The sequence below is a fragment of the Arachis stenosperma genome, chromosome 1, assembly GCF_014773155.1.
Source record: "Arachis stenosperma cultivar V10309 chromosome 1, arast.V10309.gnm1.PFL2, whole genome shotgun sequence".
NCBI lineage: Eukaryota > Viridiplantae > Streptophyta > Magnoliopsida > Fabales > Fabaceae > Arachis > Arachis stenosperma.
Genome location: NC_080377.1, coordinates 18246752 through 18264707, shown reverse-complemented (window position 1 = coordinate 18264707; position 17956 = coordinate 18246752). Strand labels below are relative to the sequence as shown.

Sequence of the window (17956 nt, the reverse complement as noted above, 5' to 3'; positions counted from 1 at the left end):
TCTTAAATTTGATCAATCATTATGTAAAAAGAAATAGGAGTATGACCAAAAGCGTGTAATTTTACCAATTTTCTAATTTCACGGTAGATTACGGCGGTTTAAAACTCCTATTTTTTTTAATCCGTGTGCTAAATTGCGGCGGTTCTAAACCACGAGGAATTTATATTTTAGTTTTATCAAATTGTGGCGGATAAAAACCGCCGCAAATAAATTTAAAAAATTGCATGAAATCACCCTTCATCACATAGCGACAGTTCGAAACCGCCGATAATCCAACCGACGCAAAATATATGAATTGCGGCAATTATGCCAGCGGTTGATGGAAACTGCCACAAAATACCATCCCCGCACCCTTAAGGAAAGTGGTTCTTGATCTGCTGGCGTTCTGTTTTGCGGCGGTTTTAAACCGCCGCAAATTGGCAAAAAATCGCTGCCATCCTCCATTCCTAACACTAACAAAAATAAACATAAATAAAATATAAAATATAAAATTCATTCATAAGAAACCAAAATAATTCACATAATTCATAAGAAGGCAAAAAAAAAGTAAACTAACAAGAGATTCTAAGCAAAGTAGTGTAGAAAAATAAGAAAATAAGAGCAAAACTAAAATTAAACAAGATTAACATCCAAAACTAGAAACAAAATTGAAGTAAACCCTAGAAATCCTAAAGAGAAGTTGGAGAGCCTTTCTCACAAGAAAACTATGAACTAAACCCTAGAAAATATGAAAAATGAGTGTATGTGTATGTGTCTTTGATCCTTCTCAAAGCTTGCTTCTAATATGACTCAAAAGTTGTCTAAAATGGGCCAAACTGTCCCCCAAATTGCGAGTCACGTGTTATTTTAAATGAGGCACGCGCGGGATTTAATGAGTACGCATGCATGGTGCGTTCATACGTCAAGCGTGGGCATGCATGGCGTGTAAGCATCTCTGCAGCTTCGTCAATTCTTCATTTCTTTATGAAATCTTCACTTTTGCATGCTTTTCTTCTATCTTTCCAACCTCCTAAACCTTAAACAACTTAAACAAACAAATCAAGATATTGAATGGGAAAAAAGTGAAGTTAATTTGATAATTCTAAAGGCTTAAAAAACATGTTTCAATTAATTAAGTACAATTGAGAGAAAATTCATAAAAATATGTATTTTTAAAGAATAAGTGTAAGTTAAGTTGATAATTCTACTATTTTCAATAAAAAATCATCATAAATTATGGATTTATCAAGGCCTCATGAGAATAAAACCAACATTTGTCTATTTTATTTGCGCATTAAGGTTGCGTTTATTTTTGGAGATATGACAGAACATGACATTGAGACAGAGACAATATAACAGAGACACTAAAAAGTATTCTTTGTGTATCATGTTTGGATACGATGTATAAAATACTAATGTAATATCCAATATTATATTTGGATATACATAGACAAAACAAAAATATTATATGAAATGACTAAAATAGACATACCCTCCTCTCCCTCCCTCACAACTAGAAAATTGCTTAATACAGACAGATTTACAGATAGATTTGGTCTATATTACAGACAGATTTTTGGTTACTGACAAAATTACCAACGGATTTTGTCCCTCTGTAAAAGCCTCGTCGGAAATTATTTACCGACGGATTTTTTTCGTCGAAAAATTACCGACGGATTTTTACCAGTTACCGACGGATTTTCCCTCTGTAAATTCTCCATCCATTTCCCTTAGGCGTCAAACTTTCCGACGGATTTTCCGTTGGTAATTACAGACGGATTTTTCGATAGATTTTTTGTCTGTAATTACAAACAGATTTCTGACAGATTTTTTGTCTGTATTTACAGACAAATTTTCTGACAGATTTTTTGTCTGTAATTACAGACAAATTTTCCAACAGATTTTCTGTCGGTAATTAGAGCCTTGGAAAACCACTCCAAACTCTAAATACAGACAGAACATCCGTCTGTAAATCTGTCTGTAAGATAAAATAGAAATTTTTTAGATTTTTTAACTACAAAATAAACCTATTTTCATACAAAATAAATTTAAATTTAATAAATACAAATTTTTATCTAATTTGTATTTGAATATTTATAATATTTCAAAAAATAAACAAATTTATCGTATTATCAAACTAAAAGAAAAGTACTATAAACAAGCAACTATTTTAATACAATTATTGAAAACCAGAAACAGATTATTCAAATATAATTGAGCACGTTACAAACACATCACACATTATTATTCATTATATTATTCCATGCATTTAGATAGAGATGCTGTTTGAAACTTCTCTAAAAGTCAACCCTTCATTGCTAGTAGGATGAAGCAGAGTGTATGGTAATTCAACTGGCCCAATTCTATTACTCAGTCTCCCATCTTTGTTCTTCTATGTTAGCTTCTCCTCAATCTCACTCAGTTTGTTCCCAAATCTCTGAAATATTTGTAATGCTCTTGAATCAAATGTCCAATGTGGATTATCCCTCTCTCCAAGATACACCTCATCAGAAGTATACTTTTATAAGATTTCTATGGTTGTAAGGTCAATGAGAGTCTCTAATTTCGGTGTAATTGTTCTCAGATAAGCCTTTTGGTGACTCTTCACCATTTCTTCATACTCTACAGTGCCTTGTTCAGGAAGCAATCTTCTGCTAAGTGTTGGACGGTTCAGTATAAGTCCTCCATATGGATACTGTCCAAAATTAACAGCTGCATGGAGTGCCAACGCCGTCCATATTATGGTTGTGTATGATTCAACTAACTCTTCAACTGTCTGCATCTTTGGCCACCATGGCTTATCTTTCAGATCACCATGACCTACCTCAACAGCTTCTTTCCACCAATTTTGGAGTTCAGGGTCTTTTTTGAGATCATTGTCTGTTGGATAGTACAATGAGACATAATCTTGAACCCATTCCTTAATGGCAAACCATATCTCTAGTCCATCAACAGCATAAGGGTAGTCTTCTATTACAAGACGAATTCCATAAGAAGAAGATGAATCCTCGACTGCCATTCCTCTAAATCATCCAGAATATAAAACATGTTACTAAGATCAGTTCATGTTTATAATAGAATGAAGAGTTACATCACACTAGTAATTATTAATAAGGGGAATGAACAATGGTTGAACACAAACTCAAACAAAGACTAAATCAAACACCTTTTTTTTCTCTGAAATAAACCTTATGACCCTATGATAGTGTTTATTGCATCTATTGTTTGAACACGTTCCATGCAAATGTGAACCTAAACAAATACCTAAGCAAATTTGTACTAGGATAAAAATATAATTTAAAAAAATAATAAAAAAGACACCCTTTTTCTTCAAAACTCTCTCTCCTTATCTCACACGCATTTCTTATTCTCTTTTGTTTTTCTCTCTTAATATATAACTCCCTATGTAGCTGAATATTAGAGTAGGCAAACTATAGAGAGAAAATTGAAAAGGAAATGGGGAAATAAATGGAAAGAGGAGCGAGAAAAGGAAGTAAGAAGCACCTTGAACGTAGTCGTAGCTGCTCTTGAGACGATCTTCGAGTTCAAGTAGATTGGAGTGGTTTTTCTTGAAACTAATAGATTTACCATAAAAAACTATTCCTTGATTATTTGTATGCCAGTCTAAGCTTCAATTCTTCAGGAATTTCTGCACTATCCTCCTAGGAAGCTTCAATTCTTAATAATCCTTATTCAATAAAATGAGGAAACTATGAGGTTGATTTGAGAAAACCAATTAAGAAGGTAGCTACAATAACTGCATTTTAATACAAGATGAACAGAACGAGTGCAAACTTACAACAATGAGTTTTTCAGCATTTTAGGCCTCTTTGTAATCCTAATTGCAGCAGTTGCAGCAGCACCAGATGATATCCCCACCTGCAATTCATGTTCATCAAAAACACAGAATAACATTAAAAAATATTCTCTTTAAATCATGCAAGTAGAAAAGGCTAGCATCTAAATAAATTTGGAGGGGGATCCCCTTTGAAATATCTTTCAGGGGAACTTACCAACAGACCCTCTTTCAATGCTAGAAGTTTCGCAGTTTCAATAGCTTCTTCACTAGAAATCTACAAAAACAAATAATATTATGTGTCACCATCAATCCCTGAGTGAAAAAAAAGTACACAGGATTGTCACATCACATTGCTAGGTCAAATTATCAGAACTCCTGGTCTTGTCTATGCAATGATTTAAGGTCTTTCTGGGCTTCCCACGGAAAAGTTGCATTAGATTATTACACATAAAAACACAAACACACACACACAAACTAAACACACATTATTTAAATTTAAATTAAAAAATAGATGCCTTACTTGGATAACTTCATCAAGTAAATTGACATCCAAAACACCAGGGATGAAGCCAGGACCAATTCCTTAGATCTTATGGGGAGTTTGTACACAAACAATGCATTTGTCAGGGGAATGATAACTAGAAAAGGCATTTGATAAGTTTTAATACAACCATACATATAAATGTAGACTAAAAGGTTAATAGAAAGTAGAACTCAATAAGCAACTGCAATCTCAACATTTGGATCCTTTTCTTTTCGTTCTTTAATAAATCTATAGATAACAAACAAATAGATGCAGAAAAATTTGCTTGTTCCTTCAATACTGCATATGAAAATCATGTAAATAATTTAAAGCTCATACCTTCCAAGAAGAACCTCTAAATTTATAGCACCTAGAGCAAGCTGAAACAAAAAACACAGTTTATTAACATCAACTGATATTTGTCAAAGTACTTAGATTTATGAGATGGTTTACAATATTGATAGGGCACAAAATTATTGTTGATAATCTCATTCTAATCAGTCACAGAATAATTTCAATCTATGTAATTAGCACATTACATTTCATGAACTGGTATTTATAGTTCCTTCAAATGCAAAATTCAAACAACGTATGAACAAAATGAAAGTGGAAGAGATCGAGTTTTAGATGCAATAATAACATATGAACATTTGAATTCAACAAAAAAATATAGATCAATAGCAATTCCAGAATCTAAAATAGATAAAGACGTACATGTAGGTTTCAGATCTGGTGACACGATGACTCGATGAGGCTGTGAACGGCAGAGGGAGAAATAAGCTGATAAGCGGCAGAGGGAGCTCATGCAACGCGAGCAGCAGAGGAGGGAGCTCATGCGAGCGAGCGGCGGTGGAAAAAGCTCGTGCAAGCGAGTAGTGACGGAGGGAGCTCGTACGATGCGAGTGACGACAAAGCAGAAGCGACCGAGAAGTCACAATTTTGCCCTAATTTCAACTCGAATCAAAGAGAGAGAGAGAGAGAGAGAGAGAGAGAGAGAGAGAAGAGGAGAGAAAGCTTAAACGAAGGATCGGAGAAGATGAATGATGATTTTGCGTTGAATGAAGTTTCATCATCGAATATGGTGTGTTTCATCAGGACTTGACCTAATTAAAATTTTCGAGGGATTTATTAGAAGATCTAGATTACAGAGGGATTTTTTGTCATCAATGGTTTCAAATTTTAATTTTAATTTTATCGACAAAATTACCGAGGGATATTAGTATCTGTCGGTAAATTTTGTGAATTTTTTTTTGTTTTTTACTGACAGAAAATCTGTTGAAAATTTGTTGGTATTTTTGACAGAAAAATTCCGTCGGAAAAATCTATCTGTAATTTGCTATTTTCTAGTAGTGCCTCCCTGTGTCTCACACCCTCCCTAACCCTTCGTTAAACATGAACTCAGTCTCACTTCTTTCTTCTCTTCTAAAATCTAAAAATCTAAAATCCACCCCTAGCTAAACTCTTCTTCTAAAAATCGCAAAGGGATTAGAGGAATACTTTTTCTTTTATCAATATTAAAATTTCAATTCTCTTCGTTGTAGCTTTTGGTTTGTTACTCTTTTCTCACTCACACTCCTATTTTCTTTCCAATTTTTTTCTTTTCTCTTTCATTTTCTATTTCAGTTTGGTATGCTTCTAGTTTTGCTGTGTTGCTGTGCAATTTTTTTATTTATTTGTTTTGAACTTCGAGTTGGTTCTTCAATTTGTCAAACCGGTTAAAACTAAAATCAAATTAAGAAGAAGTGAATAACACAATGAGATTGATGCTGGGTTGATTTTCTATGATGGGTGTTCAATTTAATTTGATTTTGCTAACTTTTACATTTCGTATGAAACTGCCTCTAACAAAGAAAAAAATAAAAATGAAAACAAGAAACTAAGCTAATATATATTTTCTGTTTGATAAAAAAACTATGTGTGAAGTTAACCGATTTACATGCTTTTGTTTCGGTGGCTTGTAAATAAAAAGGATAAAAGGAGGCACTGTAATAATATATAACAGGTTAGTCAAGCAATTGTCTAATTTAGTCAATTAATTACCAAGGATGAAGTTTATCTTTTCTGCAGTTTTGTTGAGTCAATTTATTGAAATATTTTTACATCAAATAATTTTTATAATATCATTAATTTTATATATGATTATTTGATGTCTTGTTAACTATTAGAGGCCACTTAAGTCTAAAATGAGCTTGAGATATAACATAGTCAAGATTGATGGTAAACATAATATGCAGCAATCAAGCATGTGGCAAATTCATTATGGATTTATACCTATTATCTGAATCCAATGAATTATGATAAGGAGATCTACTAGCTCCTAGGTTGACTTTTTCTTGTTATTTTCTTTCTTATTGCATTTGAGTTTTTTCTAAATGAAAGAGGTCATTTATTCTTAACTAATATATTTAGTATCTCATTTTATGTTAGTTTTAACATTGTTGTTCAGAGGCATGGGTTCTTCTCATCTTTTGTTATATTCACATGCCTTACCACCAAAGAAAAGATTAAGAAGCTACTTCTCCAACAAATTCATACTTCTCTTAAACTATCATTCATTTTTTTTTCATTTCTGAACCAATTTTATGCCTTTCATGATTAGAGTTTTATGAGCACTTTCTTGTTGGAACACTATATTTTTTGTGTTGTCAATAGAAGAAGAAATTCGTTATTGAGAAATAAAAGACATAGTATTATGAATCATCTTTCAAAAGCTTAAACTATTGTATAGAGGAATATGAATGACTTCATATCTGACAGACCTCCTCAATAGCCTTTTATGGGTTGATACATGAATAATATATAGGCCCATTTTAATTTGTGTTGAAACATTTTATATTGAACAATGTGGAGAAACAAGGATTGAACCTTAACCCTTGTGCTCATAAAAGTGCCAATACCTTGCTGTGAGCTCTCTCTCCTAAAAGCATGTTATTGGTATGCTTATCACTGTTGCTAAGTAGTTTACAGCTTCCAAATGATTTTTTCTTTACATAAGATGGTTTTGCTATTGGCTATAACTGATTTATATTATTATTCTAGATTACTCAGTTGACACCATAGGCTCAACTTCGACATGAGTTTATATGCCAAGTTCGAAGTGAAAATCACGGCAACAAATCCAAACAAGAAGATTGGTATATACTATAGAAAGGGTGGAAGAATGATTATATGGTATACAAATACTGAATTCTGCCAAGGCTCACTGCTAGAATTCTATCAAAGTGAAGGTGCCGATAGTTTAAGGTGAAGGCACCTATAGCATTCAAGCTCGGGACGCTGAAGCTGAGGAAGGTGAAGGTCTTGGGGGAATGCTAGTTGCTGGCGGATAGCTTGTCATCTAATAATCTCATAGGCTGATGGTCATCAAAGCTAGCAACTGTAAATTTAGAATGAAACCTTAGATTTGAGCGTGTACACGAGAGAGCTAGATATTATGTGCTTTATATCATGTGATTTTATTATTGTCATTTGTAGCAAGTACTTTTGCACATGCTTAACATAAATAAAATTATATTATGCACAATTAACTAAAATTTCTGATTCAACATAAACAAAAGAAACATTTGCAAATTGAACAAAAAATTAAAACTAATTATGCACTAACATCAACAAAATTATGCATTCAAACAAATAAAAGAAATTTATACATAATTGAAACAAAATCTTAAACTAATTGACAATTATTTGCACTAATGTTAAACCAAAATACCAAAATGTTATAAGTTTGAAATACCAAATTCTGCATACAATACTAATTTGCATTAACATGTGGCAAATGATAACCCTAAAAGAGATGAACTCTAATTCTAAGTATGCAATATAGCTCTAATAAATATGGCTTTTTGACTATTTTCTAGTGACCAAAATATTTTTTTCAGCTGAGGATTTGTGGAGAACTTAAGTGCAATAAAAATAACTTCATCATCAATAAAGCCAAGTTTGCTATGTATATCACTAGCCTTTTTTTCCTCACGAGTGTTTACCATAGCTTGAGCAAAAGCATCCAAATGCTTTTCTGTTGATCAAACACATATTTTAGCGTGTCAATTAACTCCTTCATCAACTTGGTATCTTTTGCCGCTTTAGATGAGTAAGACTTCTGTCCTTGTTTCTTCTCAGAAGATGAAGCCATAAAATTTGATTGTTGGAGTAGAGATTCACTGAAATCATGGTTTGAGTTAAACATATCCACATCTTCTTTGTCCATTTCTTCATCCCCATTCTTTTACACTTCTTCTTCAGTGTCATTACCGCATACAACAACATCTCCTTTTGCTCTTTTCTTACAAAATATTTTTTCCAAGCGCGTATAAAAGGGAAAAGACTTTCTTGCAGTATACAAACTTATTCCTTGTTTCTAGAAAAAAAGAATAAAAAATCAACAAAGAAGGACAGATTGTCAAGTAGAATAAAATTAATTCAACAAAATCAAATTTGTAAACCAACCTTCATATAAGCAGCTAGGATCTCTTTATTGTCCACAACCACACATTGCTTTAGATCATCTCATCCAAAATCGCTACAGGTTGCCATGTTAGTAGCAAATTGATATTCTCTTTCAGCCTCTTAACCTTGTTTTTGCAATGACTTATTTAAAAATCACCTCCTGAAAACCTCTCATTCATTTTTACAGCAAGTTTCTCAAAAGATCCAAGCCTAAATTGACCTGTATTAGCTCTTCTTCCTTCAATGACAAACTCCTCCATAAAACTAACAAATACCTCTGTCTCTTTATCAGTCCAGACATGTTTGTCCATTTGTCCCTACTATCTAGATTAACTCAATCAAAATTCAAGTGAACATCCTAAGCACATGATGACATCATTGTTATAATTTATCAATACGATATATTTAAAAAAAGGGTACATATAGTCAAAACACAACATTAATAACGATTACAGTTTCACCATTAGGTCTTACAATACAAAATTCAACACAACAAATTATCATAATAATTCAAATAAAATACACATACAATAAATAAACCAATTAATTGATTTGGCTATGCATCCACTCATTGTACATTTAATGTGCTAAGTTGTCTCGGCAAGCAGTCCATTCATTGTTGCCCTCTACACTGTCAATCATTTTATTGTCGCCATCTTGGTTATCACCATGATCCTCTCCAATAAGTACTTGCTCATTCTCAAGTAATATGTTCTCCTCAGGATCGAAGTCCATATTAAGCCGAATAAAGTTTTACAATAGGAACAAGCAATAATTATTCTATTTTATGTCTTAATTTGGTAGAAACAAGGACACTTCAAAATTGTCCATCTCTTCATTAGTAAACCAAAACAACGCTCAATAATGTTCCTAGTTGAAGAGTGCTTATTGTTAAAATATTCTCAAAAGTTTCTAGGAGCATTTCTACCATAGGCCCATTCTTGTACATGATATCGAGTATGCCTATATGGTGCTAGAAATCTCTTGCAATTAGTATAATCTGCATCCACTAAATAATAATTCCCTATGAATTAAAAGAGATACATTATAAGGATTAAGAAATTTGTATGAACTAAAAGCTAAGTTTTGAAGTATTTTTCTTACCTAAAATTTAACTATTACATACCAATTGGTATCTTGAGGTTATTATGACGTGAAATAGCATCTCTAACGATTCTTGAATCCGATGTGGATCCTTCCTATCCACTAAGTACGTACACAAAATTCATATCTTGATTGCATACGCCTAGAACGTTGGTTGATATTTTACCTTTCTTGTTCGGTATATTGATTTATTTTCTTCAGGGACGGTCACATCTATATATATTCCATCTAATGTTCCTAGACAATCCTAAACCAAAGAAATTGAAGTATCAAAACTAACTCTGCACACAATCATATATAATACAAAACCACAACTGCATTTTTTCACTAGACTTATCTTGAACTATTTCCATCAGAGATCTATACAATCATCTGAAACAGGAACAACCTTTGCTAACAACAGGCTATGGGAATGTATCATTGAGCACAATACTTTATTAAAATACCTACTTATTGTTTCTCCTTACCTATAAAATCTAACCTGAAGTATGCGATTCTTTTTATGATGAACTAATATTATTAAAAATGTAATCACTTGCTTAGGTATATTTACATGACATTCATCTCTTAATCTACCCTGAACTTTAAGTAACTCGCATAGTCTTCCTAATTCATCCACACTCATCCTGAATTTCCAAATATAATTCCTATCGTCTTCTCCTATTATGTGGTTTAACACATTCCATCTTAAGGTATTAGTATTAATTTCTCTATTTCTAATTGACAAATCTCTCCTTCTCCTATTTCTCAAATAAAAAAATGCAAACATCATAACTAATATTGTAACTGTCTCAAGCTCAATCTGAATCATACAACAAAAAAATAGAAATCGTCTAAATTGATCAGAGTGGTCCAATGATTCCATTCTTCCCTAACAACAAATCAAAAATATAAATCATAATTTATTATAAATTAACACAAATATTAAAAATAATCAACAGTAATAAAGATAACAACAACATAACCAACTAATTATTTTATTTTTGCATTCAAACAAATAAAAAAAGTTCAACATAATTTTTTTCATTCATTCTTGTATTCAGAACAAAATATGTTCAATCATTCATTCACAACATCATTGTATAAATTAAAAATTTTGACATCAGAAAGACAAATTTTTCTATTCATATTCAATTTTTAGATTTTCAAATCACAAACAATATAAACAAATAAAAATAAAAGAAAATAAAGAAGAACACAATAATTTAAAGTAAAAAGTACAAACAAAAATAAGAAGCAAGGAGAGGAAGGACAGAGTTATATCTGTGTGAGTGAGAAAGAGAAGAACACGTGAATTCCAAAAGTTGTGACAAGCTCTAATAAATAATTTGCTGCTAAAATGTTGTAGTTAAACTAGTTAAACAAAAAATGAAAAGGAGACACAACAGAGAAGAAGAATCTGGGAAGTGAAACAAAAAAAGAATCAAAAGAAGAGAAGAAAGAAAAAGAGATGAGACAGAGAGCGTGGAGAAGATATCTCGGAGGAGAACGCCGAAACAGAGAACACATCAAATTAGGGTTTTTGATATGATTTAAAAAAAGGGTAACAATGGAATAATAAAAATATCTATAGATAAAAGAGGAAAAAAATTTATTAAAAAATTTGTGTCCACTTTGTTAAATTACGTGGCCATCATTGTCCTTCATAAAAGAGTGGACACAAAAATGATGAAAACTTTTCTGGAGACAATGTGTTCAGTGTCTATTTCTTCTTAAACATTCACTGTCCATGTCTCTATGTACTGTCTTTAAAAACAAACGCAACCTAAGAATTTAATAGGAACTAATAGTCAAATACAAATAGAGCTCAAGAATTTTGGTCCCTAATATATCAAAAATCACCTTGCAACCCTTATCCCATCAGAAGGTTGCTATTTTTCCTAAAATAATAATTCGATAGATTTTAGTTGAAAAAGATCAAAGAACCACAAGAATTAAATTCTCTCGATTATTCTCACGAATTTAAGTACACTTTCGCTCTTAGATATCTTTTTAATGATTTAACATTGATGGTATTGAGATTAACGAATTCAAAAAATTTCAACAATAAGTGGTATCAGAGTTATTTATAGTTAGATCATTAAGAAAAATTAAGTTAATTCAATTATTAACATTGGATCGAACATTGTCATTGTTAATCCTGGAATTTGAATCGGTTAGTGTAGATGTATGGTTATTCAATTCTTTTTATTATTTTTTTACCGATGTGAAATTAGATGTTGAAAATCTCCAGTAATATAAATTTTTTTTTCTCGGGTTAGTGTAGATGTATGTGTAAGTTATTTTATTAAAATAATAATGTGACCCATATAATTAATAAAACTAATTCTAATTATAGTGAGTTAAATATGATGGTTGTTACTTGTTAGATGTTACTCAATAAAAGAATAAAATTAGTGAGATTTTAAATAATAAAATAAAAAATATCCCTCTCCTCTTTCTTTATAACAAAAAAATAGAGGTTACATTTTTTTAAAAAAAGAATACGTGATAAGAGAAGAAAAATGTTTGTGCTTAACAATAGTTATTTTCTCTGTGCCATCAATGAAGAAGCGAAAAAGTAAAAAAAAAAAGAAAAAAAATCCAGGACTAAAAACTTATTAGGAGATTGCAAAATAGCTTAATTGGTTAAAGCGTGGTGTGTATGTCACAGAAGTAGTGGAAGCATGGTGTGTCCATAATCCATAGGTCCTTGAATAAGAATCAGACTTTAACATCAAAGAATAACCATAAGCCAACAACAACATTTGAAAACTTGGACATAAATTCGAGTATATTTTGAGTTATGCTCTTAGGACGTGATAATCATAAATTTTAAGATCTTTTATTACTGTTAGAAATAATTTCTGAATTAATGGTAGAAACAAAAACTAACATGTGGTATTAAAGTAAGATTATGAAATTTATGATTATTCATAAATTAATGTTTAAAATAAATCAAATAAATATTGTCTGAATGTTCTAGTAGTGCAATTCTTTTTTTTTTGTATCTGAAGTGAATTTGTTGACCACCAAAGTGGTTAAATCTGATAATGTAAAAATATATTTTGTGTTTATTGCTATAAGATATTTAAGGATCATATCCAAAAGTTGATTAGTTGTTCTTACATCAAATTGGCATGATTGTTGGTTTGTATGTACAGTATTAAAAATATTTAAATATCCAAAGATATTTAATATTTTCAATCACTGTATATATAGTAATGACAATGAAGCCTTGTCCCACTAGGTGGAGTTGGCTACATGGATCAAAGATGTCATTGAGCTATATCATGTATCATGTCTACAGAGAGACCGTTTACATGTAGATCTCGTTTGCCACCTCATGTATGATAAAAAAAATTAAATTAAATTAATTAGCATTATTATGCTATTGTATGTTAATGTATCACCCAAAAAAGAATATTGATATATTTTAAATATTTTATCTAAATATAAATGATATATTATTTGATCATTCAAATCGTTAATTCACGAATTTACATTATATTTATAACTTTCATGAATTTATTTAGCTCAGGCAATGAAATTATCAAGTTTAATGGACCTAATCATGCTGATTAGTTTGAGAAAATTCAATTTCAATTGGGTGTCACCTCACATTAGTTATATATAAAAAACTTATTAAGATTGCTTTGGCTAGTTATAAAGAGCACAAGTCTCTTTATGAGGCTTGAGAATGGTCAAATAAGTTGAATTTGAACTTGATGAGAATGACATGAATAGCTAAAAATGTTAAGCCATTTATGCCTAAGATAGATAATGCCAAGAATTTCATGGCTAAAGTTAAAAAATATTCTCAATCAGACATAACTGATAAGTTCATTATCAGCAACCATATGATAGAACTAACAACTAAAAAATTTGATTAGTCACAACCCATTCATGATCTTGTGACTGGAATGCCTAATCTGACAGCAAAGTTGAAATCCATGAGAATAGATGTGAGTGGGTCTTTTTTGGTTTACTTTATCATGAACTCGCTCCCTCCTGAATTTGGCAAATTTTAAGTGAATTATAATACTCTTAAAGAGAAATAAAATTTTTAAAAAATTAAAGCCATGCTGATTCAAGAGGGGGATAAAAGAAAATGAAAGATCAATCTCTCCATCTCACAATTTAAGCTGAATCTAATAGGAGTAAGGATATGCCGGGTAAAAAGGATAAGAAAGACGATGCTTCACTAAAGGTTCGTGATGGCAATGTCCAAGAGAAGAAGGCGCTAGATATTTTTTCTATAACAAAACTAGACACGTGTAAAAAAGATTGTTCAAAAAGAAAGAAATAGTTTGAAAAGAAAGGTATTTATTATGTTTCAGTAAGTTTCAAATCAAATCTTGTTGAAGTGCCTAATAATACATAGTTGTTAGATTCTGGTGCACTACTCTTGTGTCACATATCATGCAAGTATTCCTTTCGATCCAACCCATAAGAAACTGAAAAGTTCTTATATATGGAGAACAAAATGAAGGCACGAATTGAAAGAATTGGGACGTACAGATTAATCCTGGACAGTGATTGCTGTTTTGATCTAGAAAAGTGTCTTTATGTTCCTGAATGTGTTATGAATTTAGTTTCTATTTCGAATTTGGACAACGTAGGTTTTAACTTTAAGATTGGACATGGTACTTTTTTATTGTATAAACTTGCTTACTATTATGGTTCTTGTACTTTAGTAGATGGTTTATATCATTTTAATCTTGATGTTACCTTTGCTAAATCCCTATTTAATCTTGAGCACAATAATAGTAGTAAATGTGATGCACTTATTGAAATTTCTGCTTTCTTGTGGCATAAAAGATTGGGCCATGTATCTAAAGAAACAATGTTGAGGTTAATAAAAAATGAGATTTGACGTAAATTGGATTTTTCTGATTGGGATGTGTGTGTGGACTACATTAAAGGAAAACAAACTAAAATCATTTTAAAGAATCTAGCCACAAGAAGCAGTCAACTATTTGAGTTGATACAAACTGATATTTGTGGTCCTTTTGATAATCCATCTTGGGGTGGCAAAAAGTATTTTATCACTTTTATTGACGACTTCTCTCGGTATTGTTAATTATATATTTTGCTCAAAATTCTCAATCTATGAATATTATTGAAATATTCATTATGAGGTAGTGAGGCAATTAGATAGAAAAATAAAGGTTGCGAGATTCGATAGAAGTGGTGAATATTGTGGAAAATTTACTAAAAATGGCCAATGTTAAGGTCCATTTGTAAAGCTTCTTGAAACTCGAGGCATATGTACACAATATACAATGCCTAGTACACTACAACAAAATGGTGTAACTGAAAGGCTGAATTGTACTCTTATGAAAATAGTTAGGAGTATAATAAATTTTAGCAATGTACATTAATCTTTATGGATGTATGCATTAAAATTCGTTGCGTATCTACAGAATAAGGTTCTTAGCAAAGCGGTTCCTAAGACACTTTATGAACTATGGGTAGGAAGAAAATCTAGTTTAAGGCATTTTTGATATGCTGGTGTAGTATCTATCTGAACCATGGATCCTGGGTTCTGAGCACATGTTGCCATACATCAAGCAGGTAAACACTCATAGGAAACTTCCTAACCACCAACAATTTTTACAATTGACTTTTTCTTTGCCAACCAAGTTTTACGATAGCTTATCGTATAGTTAAACTTCGATTGAACATCTGCAATGATGAGTCGGACCTTCAAGGACAGGTTGACTTCAACTAAAGGCCTGATAGCATCCATAATTGTGTCTGAATCTAGTTTTAAATGGTCTTGAGAAATCATTCCTATAGTACACGTATGACTTCCATTGTATCGCCTAATTTCTCAACAACACTTTTGTTGAATCAAACTAGTCTGAATCAGCCAATCACAACCTCTACCATATTGCAGGCACTTTGCATAAAACGTCAAAGGCTCAGACTCATAGAGCCTGTAATCGACCCATTTAAAAAGGGTATACCTCCTAATTGCCATGACCACAACCTCCTGAGAACCAAATTCCATTCTAGTAGCAAATTCACTATCTTGCACAAAGGAAACACCTACAAATAAGGAATAACAATTTTAAAGTTCTATAAAACTATATCTCATATCATGCAGTTACAATATCAAACAAAATAATGAAGCTTATTTGTTTTTTTTTCTGGTGCAAAAGAATCTTAATATCGACTACTGTAGCAACATGCAAAATCTTGAAATAATCAACATTCTTTAAAAACAAAATTAAAATTTTACTAACATTCTTTACAAAATGATAAAGCCACATACTTGGATTTGCAAACTCAGCAAATTCTGGTGCATGCATAACATCGAGGTCCAGAGCATGCATGAAAGATGGCACATCGAACGAATATCGGCTTGCGATCGTGTTTATTGAACCATGAACTTCCCTTTCAGGACGACTCTCGTTCCCTCGTCGCTTCCTCTCAATATGTCATTGTTGGCTAAGAACTCTTCTTCACTATTACTGTTGTTTTCTTCCCAGTCTATGTTGTCTCCTTCACTTAGCAACGATTCATCTGCTTTGTGAGTATTACCCAATTGCTCGAACTCAATATACAACTCTAGGATCGGCACATGAGCTTCATTCTGTTTATAAACCATTAACATTTCTAGCAAAATGGCTTCATCAATCACATTCATCGATTCAAATCGTATCACACCACTGAAAAATAACACCGGTTGCCTGTATAAAATATTACTAATTCTTTTTGAAATATTTCTGTGTATGTGTTGGCATAATCTATTTTTCCACTCTTCACATGACAACATGCGAGAAATAGTAAAAGAAATTGGATTTCTACAAATAAATTTTATACCCTCAGTTGTATATGGTATATAACTTCACCATCAAAATATACCAGTAAACTCACATTAGCTTCCATTACTCTTACAACAAAAACTAAAAAGAATTGTCACACTGCAAACATTTTGAAGAAAGGGGTAGAAATGAAAATTTTGTAAAGAGAAGAGTGAAAAGTGAGTCTGAATATGAAGAGAAGAGTAAAAGTGAACTCATTTACAAACCCGGTTAATTCTTTTATAGAGGAGAGTAGATATTAATTTTTTTAATTGTTAATTTAATAAAATAATTAATTTTTTTGAACATAATATTAAAATATTAATATTTCACACGATAAAGTAATCTTTTCACACTCAACGAACTGACGAAAATATCATGTCAAATATTTCTCGTTGTGAACGAATTGATTTATTATTAAAAAAAATTTCTCGCATGGTGCGAGATGGGCTGACAAGCCCTTTTCTCCATAACTTTCTCGCACAGTGTGAGATGTGAAAGAAATAATTTTTTTAAAAAAATTTAAACCCTTTTCATATAATACGAGAAACAGAAGATGCATCACATCCCAAAATAATACCTCACAGTCCCATCTTAGTGCACATGTGTAATATTATTTGCATATTAAAATTTTTGAGCCAATATATATAATGTAATTTACTCTTAATTTTATATAAATAATAATTTTTTAGTCAGATGAATTGAACAATCTTAATTCTAATTAAGCACTCTATTAATGGAGATAAACAAAATGAATAATATGAATAGGGGTGTTCAGGGATTGGATTCGGCCTGGATATTCGCAGTGTTTATCCAAATCTGATTTAAAAAATTGTGGATATAAATTCGATCTGCACACTAATAGGATCATATTGCGGATTTTAGATTTTATGTAGGTTATTTCGCATATTTGCGGATCCACAAAAATAAATAAATAAATAAGTAAATATTATTTTTATGTTTTATTTCAACTAATTATTAAATATGTTGCATTATTTTAATTTTATTATTTAAAAAAAATATGTCTAATATTATTTTAAACATAGTTATCAGAAGGGATAAGTACTTTTTTCGTCCCCAAGGTCTGGGGTCAAAATCAAAATCGTCCCCGAACTTTTTTTTTTATTAAAATCATCCTCAACGTTACAAAACGTTAAAAAATCGTCCTTTTCTATTTTTTTGGACCAAATTACCCTTAATTATTAAAAAAATTAAATATAATATTTAAAAAAAATTAAACCCCCCCAAACACCCATTTCTTCGTCTGTCTCCCTCCCCCTCCCCACACCCATTTCTTCGTCCCTCTCCCTCAGC

At 31.4% G+C, this 17956-nt stretch overlaps 1 long non-coding RNA gene and 1 pseudogene across 1 annotated transcript; both read right to left on the bottom strand.

Moving 5' to 3' along the window:
- Nucleotides 1-2248: 2248 nt before the first annotated feature.
- On the bottom strand, nt 2249-3798 carry LOC130976173 (seed linoleate 9S-lipoxygenase-2-like; annotated as a pseudogene).
- A 3-nt stretch (nt 3799-3801) lies between these two features.
- On the bottom strand, nt 3802-4370 carry LOC130963790 (uncharacterized). Its single transcript, XR_009079913.1, has 3 exons — nt 4299-4370; nt 3993-4052; nt 3802-3858 (listed from the first exon to the last, which is right to left on the bottom strand). It is a non-coding gene; the product is annotated as an uncharacterized LOC130963790 (long non-coding RNA).
- Nucleotides 4371-17956: the final 13586 nt, after the last annotated feature.